Source organism: Pinus tabuliformis, chromosome 9 (assembly GCF_031772625.1).
Source record: "Pinus tabuliformis cultivar Carrire ecotype Pingquan chromosome 9, CPIR1, whole genome shotgun sequence".
Taxonomy (NCBI): Eukaryota; Viridiplantae; Streptophyta; class Pinopsida; order Pinales; family Pinaceae; genus Pinus; species Pinus tabuliformis.
Window position 1 is genome coordinate 294,437,509 of NC_142307.1, and position 7,937 is coordinate 294,445,445.

At 39.9% G+C, this 7,937-nt stretch overlaps 1 pseudogene; it reads right to left on the bottom strand.

Moving 5' to 3' along the window:
• Window positions 1–1,471: 1,471 nt before the first annotated feature.
• Window positions 1,472–2,050, bottom strand: LOC149148355 (transcription factor bHLH149-like; annotated as a pseudogene).
• Window positions 2,051–7,937: the final 5,887 nt, after the last annotated feature.

Consider the following 7,937-nt stretch of genomic DNA (forward strand, 5'->3'; position numbering starts at 1 on the left):
ATATAGCGGTAGTCTCGTGAATTTTGATATATCTTTTTGGTTTAATTTATTTAAAATTTTGAAAATCACAAATTTGAGTCATAAATTTTTTATTATCTAAATGTTTCAAAGATTTCTCAAAATCTACATATAATCACAAGCTTATTTTAAATTTTTATTTTAAATAATAAAATTTAAGATATAGACAAAAACAAAAATTTAGCTTAAATTTAACAATTTTCTTTTGAAATTTCAGAAATATACCCTAATTCTGTGGGCGTCACAATATATACCTCGAAATATCAACAAAATTCAGTAAATATATGACAATGCTTGTGGACAAGATGATGCAAAAAAAAATTGATATAATATAGTCATAGTCTCTGCTATATGTGATTTTTGATATATTTTCTGATTTAATTTATTTAAAATTAAGAAAATCACAAATTTGAGTTGTAAACTCTTTACTAGTTATCTAAATGTTTCAAAGGCTTTGAACAATCTATATATAATTAAAAACTAATTTTAAACAACAAAATTTAAGATTTAGACAAAAAAATAATTTCCCTAAATTTAACAAAAACTTTAAAATATAACAGATTTAAAAATCTATATTTCGCAAATATTCCAGATCTGTATATAACACTAATAAGACTACTGCAAATCCATTCCAAACACCAAAAACTTTTGATATAATATATAGCTCTCTAGAACGTTAGAAATTAAGATCCAGTTGCAAACCCATCCCAAACACCAAAAACTTTTGATATAATATATATAGCTCTATAACGTTAGAAATTAAGATCCCGCTGCAAACCTATTTGAGGCGTGTAGCGATGGAGAAAACTTCGAAACATTTAAAGAGCGCTATTTCTCCAATATCACAGATCTGTGCATAGAATTAAGCAAAGATTTAGATATAGTATATAACTCTGTAAGACTTTAGAAATTAGGATCCCGCTGCAAACCTATTGGAGGCATGTAGCGATGGATAAAACTCCAAAATATAGTAGATTTAGAGACCGATATTTCTTCAATATCACAGATCTGTGCATAGAACTAAGCAAGATTTGGATATAGTATATAACTCTCTAAAACTTTAGAAATTAGGATCCCGCTGCAAACCTATTTCAGGCGTGTAGCGATCGATCCAGGAGTACATTCCAAGGCGACAACTTACACCTACATTGCCTGGTTATGTACACTTAATAATTCTATAGGCTCAATGTATAAGAAATTGAAGAGGTCTGTACTCAAAAGCAGTTCGGGGAATCAACCTGGTTCCAGGCTAGGAACTATGAAGAGATTTGCAATTACACTAACATCCGGAAATAATGGTAAACTTTCCAAACCAATAACTAAGATTTCCGGAGTAGAAATTACTAATTCAATGAAGGTGCGGTGATTCTTCAAGAAATCAAGCATTGGTGCATGAAACATCATATTTTTACAGAAGGGGAAGCTGATCCCTAGCGTTGGCGCATGGGACATCATATTTTTACAGAAGGGGAAGCTGATCCCTGCTGCTGCTGCTGTGTGGTGGCTTCGTCCGTACATTAGTAGAACTCGTGTAAAATTCTGCGAGGGCCTCCATGGCGTGAACTTGCACTTCAAGATTCAGTATGTAGTCCGCCGTCTCCTGAAGAAGGGTATCAAAGCCAATGCTTCTGCCACCGGGAACCAGCCTCTGCAGGGTCCCGAGTTTCCTGTCAATGGAGCCATCGTTATGGCTGGCTGTCTTTACATCAATATTTTTACAACATCGGGAACTGAGAGAGGCCAATCTCGTTCTCCTTGCCAGCGTTACGCTACGGTTTCGACGGAGGGAGGATTTCTTCATCTTCAGCGCCCCCATCATCTTTTCTCTGCGCAAGAGGTGAAGGTTCAAAGCTCGACTCCACGCAGAACCCTTTTTCGCAGTTTGAGCCAAGCACATGTCGGCTACGCGCCGAATGGCTCGCTGTCACTGCGTTTGGCTAGAGCGCCTTCTATGGATCTTTTGCAGCGCGGGGAGAAGACGGGTGAAGTAGACTTGAACTCTTGACATGTTCCTGCACTTCCCTTCCATGGCAACGAGATTTATGGGCTTCTATTCTTCTGCCTGGACAAGATCTTGGGGGCAGGCGATATAAAGCCAGTGAGGAAACAGATGTGGGGTAGCAGTTGGAGACCCTGTTATCTATTCTTCTGTGTATGTGCTTCGGCAACAAGCGGGCTGAGGAGACCCTGTTATCTGTACAGGGCATCATGTCGGAGCTCTCCCTGATCAACTGACGAAATCTTACCAATTCCAGAGTTCTTCTATCGTCGATAATGGCATGGTTCGCATAGAGGTTTGGGTTTTTGAAGGAAATGAGGGCGGGGCTGATTTTCCAGAATGAATTCAAATTTGAATTTCATTACCCCGCGCATAATTTAAAAACTTGACCGTATACAATCATGTATGCTCCATGCCATAACCTATCAAAGCATGGCGTACTATCAACTGGGATACATCATGGATGCATAAGTCATGGTGGATGAATGCGAATACATACAGAGACATCGATCGGAATCTGTTCGTCGGGAAAGGATGCACACGGGTTGACAGTCAGAACCCGTCTCCCAAGACTGTCCTTAGACTCTGTTAAGAGAGAATTTACTATGCTATAGTCCATGAAATAGCACTTGCCCTCTGCGAGCTCCACCACCCTCCGCATTAATGTCATTAATGTCGACTTGACAGGTTCCTGACCTACATTCGCGTCTTGCCACACGGGAAATTAATTCACCATGGAATTTGAATTGGAACACAACCCGCGGGCTGCATCCTCACCAATTCGACCCGGCATCCCCTACAGCGCACCAGGGAACCAAAGCATTATGGAAAATTCACTCTGTTTTCTAAGTTATGCTTTCTACACTCCAGGGTCAGTTGTGTGCTCAACGTTTGGGGCTTGTTGGTGATTGCTGCTGGGATCGAATCCGTCTGTTTAAAGGGCATGCATATCTATGTATCCTTATTAAAGCAGATGCAACCTGAGCACCTATTGGCAACTTTAGCGCAGCTGATGGTTTGCTTGATCTTGATGATTTCACTTCACAGTGTGTATTGCAGGATGCACTGCAAATACTGGCATGCAAGGAGATCCGCATTCAAGGCAATCGAACAGCTGCTGGGGTAGCTGAGAATATGGAGCTGGAAGAAGAAAGTGGAGCAGCAGCTTTTGCGGCATCAAAAGGGCTAGTTGTAACTCAGATTGCAAAGAAAAATTTGGTCCAAAATGCTATCCCAATTTTCATAGAACTCAAAAGGTTGCTTGAGAGCAAGAACAGTCATTTGACAGGCTGTTTAATGGACTGCTTACGTATGCTTCTAAAAGAGTACAAGAGTGAAATAGATGAAATACTGGTAGCAGACAAACAGCTTCAGAAGGAACTTCTGTATGATATTCAGAAATATGAAGCTATGAAAACCAAATCGAAAGTGGCAGAGGCAGTCGTAACAATGCAAGATTCGGCCCCTCATAATGTGCTTGCAAAAAAATTGACAATCTGGGAGGCAATTTACCAACAACTTCCCAAAATAATGGCAGTGTTCGTTCAGAACGGCCTCCTAAGACTACTGCATCTGTCAACAGAGTTAACAAAGGGAGCAACAGAAAAAGAAAACGCTGATATTCACGACGCTCAGAAGACTGTTAAGACCTCTGCGATGAAGAGGAAATCTTTCTCCAGTGGTGGAAAAGTCTCTGACTGGCAAGGTGAAATGGTTGGATCAGACTTTTGGCGACAATTTAAGAACACTTGAAGTGCCTATGAGGACTCCTGGGGTAGCTTCAAGCAGGGGTCAGGCACGGTGCACTTCAAATGTCTTAAGGTCTGCAAAGGGAACTGTGCTTTCCCCCAATAACATTCCTGTATCGAGGAGGCATAAGATTGCTTCTGCTGTGGTAGATGTTGCTGCTGCCGAAACTGTTTCGGCTCTATTACGGGAAGTTGCTACAGGAAGTTCGACCCCTTCGCATCCGATGTCCATACCCAGATTAAATCCCTCAGTTCCCAGCACCATGAAGACAAGGGTTGGTTCTGCAGAAAATCCGACGTGCCTGGCAAGTTTATTGGACTCTGAAGGACAAGAAGTTCTGCAGTCAATACAAAGGAGGGAAATGTTTAGTGACATTGATGATTAGACATCTAGCTTCAGTTATAGTCTTTTGTAAATACTGAATGTTTCTTTTCAGTGGAGATGCAAATATTTGTATGTAGTTTATGTTGGATCAGGTGCACAGCAAACATAAATACACACAACAAAATATCAAGCACATAAACACAAGAATTAACGTGGTTCACCCAACCAATCTGGGCTACGTCCACCAAACATAGGCATCAGGAATATATTAATCAAATTAGGAGATTACATCATGAAATCCTCACACTCACATAGCAAATCATCCGAATGACTGCCTGTTATATAGCATAGAGAATCTAACAGCCTCATAACTCCCTCACATCAAATATAGGAGGCATTAACTCCCTCCCAACAACCTGGAGCTAATCTAGGAACTGAATCCCTATTGTTGTCATCCTTCAGAGATTTTTGCCTATTTGACTAAAACAGAAAATCTCAACAATCTCCACCTTGACAACAATTCGCATGATGCCCTGTTATTATTATTTTATCTTTTCTGCAAGCCAAGAGAAACCAAACACCAGCGTAGCTTCTCCAACAAAACTGGTTTCGTGAACATGTCTGCACAGTTCTCCTTTGTATGCACCTTTTCAAGAGAAACTCCCCTTTCAGTGATAACCTGTCTTACAAAATAATATTTGATTGGAATATGCTTTGACTTACTATGATAGGCCGGATTCTTAGCAAAATGTATTGCACTTTCACTATCACAAAGTAACCTGATGTTGTCCTGTAACCTACCAAACTCACCAAGCAAACCTTTCAACCAAACCGCCTCTTTGCAAGCATGAGAAGCAGCAATGTATTCCGCTTCAGTAGTAGACAAAGCAAAAATGTTCTGTAGCTTTGACATCCAGCTTATAGCTCCACCTGCAAGAGTAAAGACGTACCCTGAAGTTGACCTTCTCTTATCCAAGTCACCTGCAAAATCGGAATCAACATATCCGCAAACAAATTCACTACTCTTATTGTAAGAAATACAATAACTACTTGTGCCTCTCAAGTACCGAAGCACCCATTTCACTGCTGACCAGTGTTCTTTACCCGGATTTGCCATGTACCTGCTGACAACCCCAACTGCATGAGAAATATCTGGTCGCGTACACACCATCGCATACATCAAACATCCTACTACATTGGCATAAGGAATTCGAGACATATAATCCTTTTCTTCATCCGTATTAGGACATAAACTCGAAGAAAGCTTAAAATGGGAAGCTAAAGGGATCGACACAGGCTTCACATTGTTCATACCAAACCTCAAAAGTATTTTCTCAACATACTTCTGTTGTGATAGCCAGAGCTTACCATTACTCCTGTCTCTGAAAATCTCCATGCCCAAAATCTGTCTTGCCGCTCCTAGATCTTTCATATCAAACGTCCTTGCCATCTGAGTCTTCAACCTGTTGATTTCTTCAAAGCTTTTGCTTGCTAAAAGCATATCATCAACATACAACACTAAGATAATGAACATGCCATTATTTAACTGCTTAAAGTAAACACAATGATCATATTCACTTCTTACATATTTCTGACTCAACATGAAAGAATCAAACTTCTTATACCACTGCCGAGGCGACTGCTTCAGGCCATATAATGACTTCTTGAGCCTGCAGACAAATTTCACATTGCGATGTTGAACAAACCCTTCCGGTTGTTCCATATATATTTCCTCATCTAAATCACCATGTAGAAATGCAGTCTTAACATCTAACTGCTGCAACTCCAAATCAAACAAAGCCACTAATGCTAACACAATTCTAATTGAAACAATTTTAACCACTGGTGAAAATATCTCATGAAAGTCTATGCCAGCTTTCTGAGAAAATCCATTTGCAACCAGCCGAGCTTTGTACCTGTCTTCCGTATCATTCACACCCCGTTTCAGCTTGAAGACCCATTTGCATCCCACAGTTTTCCTACCTTTCGGAAGCTCAACCAGATCCCATGTACCATTCTTACCTAAGGCCATCATTTCTTCCTTCATGGCTGCTTTCCATTTGTCACTATTTGAACCTTCTACAACTTCCTGATAACACAAAGGTTCATCATCATTAGCGATCAAAGCAACTGAATCATCATACCTTCTCGGACGGCGTTTGATCCTTGTAGATCTCCTTAAGAATGTTTCTGGTGCTTCCACAATTGGCTGTCTATCAACTGTAGGAATTTCTTCATGATCGCCATCTGAGACCTGTTCATGTCCTCCATCTGAACCCTGTTCATAATCTGATTCTGAAACCTGTTCATGACTAGAATCTGAACTATGGTCGTTATGACTATCATTAGAAATGCTGTCAAACTGAATATGTTGGAAATCAGATACATCATTCTGTTTCAATCTTCTATCTACATCTAACTGTACAAGAGAGGATTCATTAAACCTTACATCTCTGTTGATGATGATTTTGCGGGTAGTAGGATCCCACAATCTAAATCCCTTTGTTCCATCACCATACCCAACAAAGATATACCTTTTAGACTTTGGATCTAATTTAGTTCGCTGATGTTTAGGCACTAGAACATATGCATCACAACCAAACACTCTGAGTTTAGAATAGTCACAAGGGTGTCCTGTCCATACCTCTTGCGGAACCTTGCAGTCTATTGCCGTTGATGGAGATCGGTTTATCACATAACAAGCAGTTGCCACTGCTTCTGTCCACAACTCCTTCGGCAACCCAGCGTTACTCAGCATACACCTTGCTCTCTCTAGAAGAGTCCTGTTCATGCGTTCAGCAACTCCATTCTGCTGAGGAGTATAAACCGTGGTCTTATGTCTCTTGATCCCTACATCCTTGCAATAGCTGTCAAACTCCTTGGAGGAAAACTCACCACCATTGTCAGTTCTTAAACATTTTATAGTTCTACCAGTGCGGTTTTCTACCAATGCTCTAAACTGCTTGAAAACTGTAAAAACATCAGACTTCTTTTTCAACATGTAGACCCAAACTTTCCGAGAAAAGTCATCAATGAATGATACAAAATAAGACGAACCACCATATGAAGATGTAGGAGCTGGACCCCACACATCTGAATGGATATAATCAAGTATGCCTTTACTAGTATGTTTGCCTGTTTTAAACTTTTGTTTACTTTGTTTACCAAACAGACAATGTTTACAGAAATCCAATTTTCCAGATCTTAGATTAGGAAGTAACTTTCGGTCAGCCAAAATTTTCAATCCTCTTTCACTCATATGCCCCAATCTTTGATGCCATAAGTGAATGGAACTACTGTCATGTTCAGACACAGACACATGATCTGACCCAGTTCTACCTTCTAACTGAAATAGATTTCCTACTTTCTTAGGTTTCATAACTAGTAAGATGCCTTTGTAAATTTTCATTACTCCACCTTGAATTACAGTTTTATATCCATTTGAATCAAGTGCTCCTAATGAAATCAAGTTTTTCCTTAAATCTGGTACATGCCTTACATCAGTTAATATTTTGTTGTCCCATCAAACATTTGTAGTTGTATGCTTCCAATCCCAACAATATTACATGTTACATCATTACCCATGTACACAACACCATCATTAATTGATTTATATTCCTTAAACCATTCTTTATGGATGCACATGTGGTTTGATGCCCCGGAATCTAACAACCAATGTTGACCATGATTTGACATATTAACTGACAATACTTCATCACTCATACCTGAACCAGATACTGAACTTGTATCTGTGGTGTTGGCTTCCTTCTTTTCTGTCGAAGAGCCTTCTTTAGCAGTCTGCTTTCGCTTCCAGCAATCCTTTTTCAGATGTCCAGCCTTGCCACAA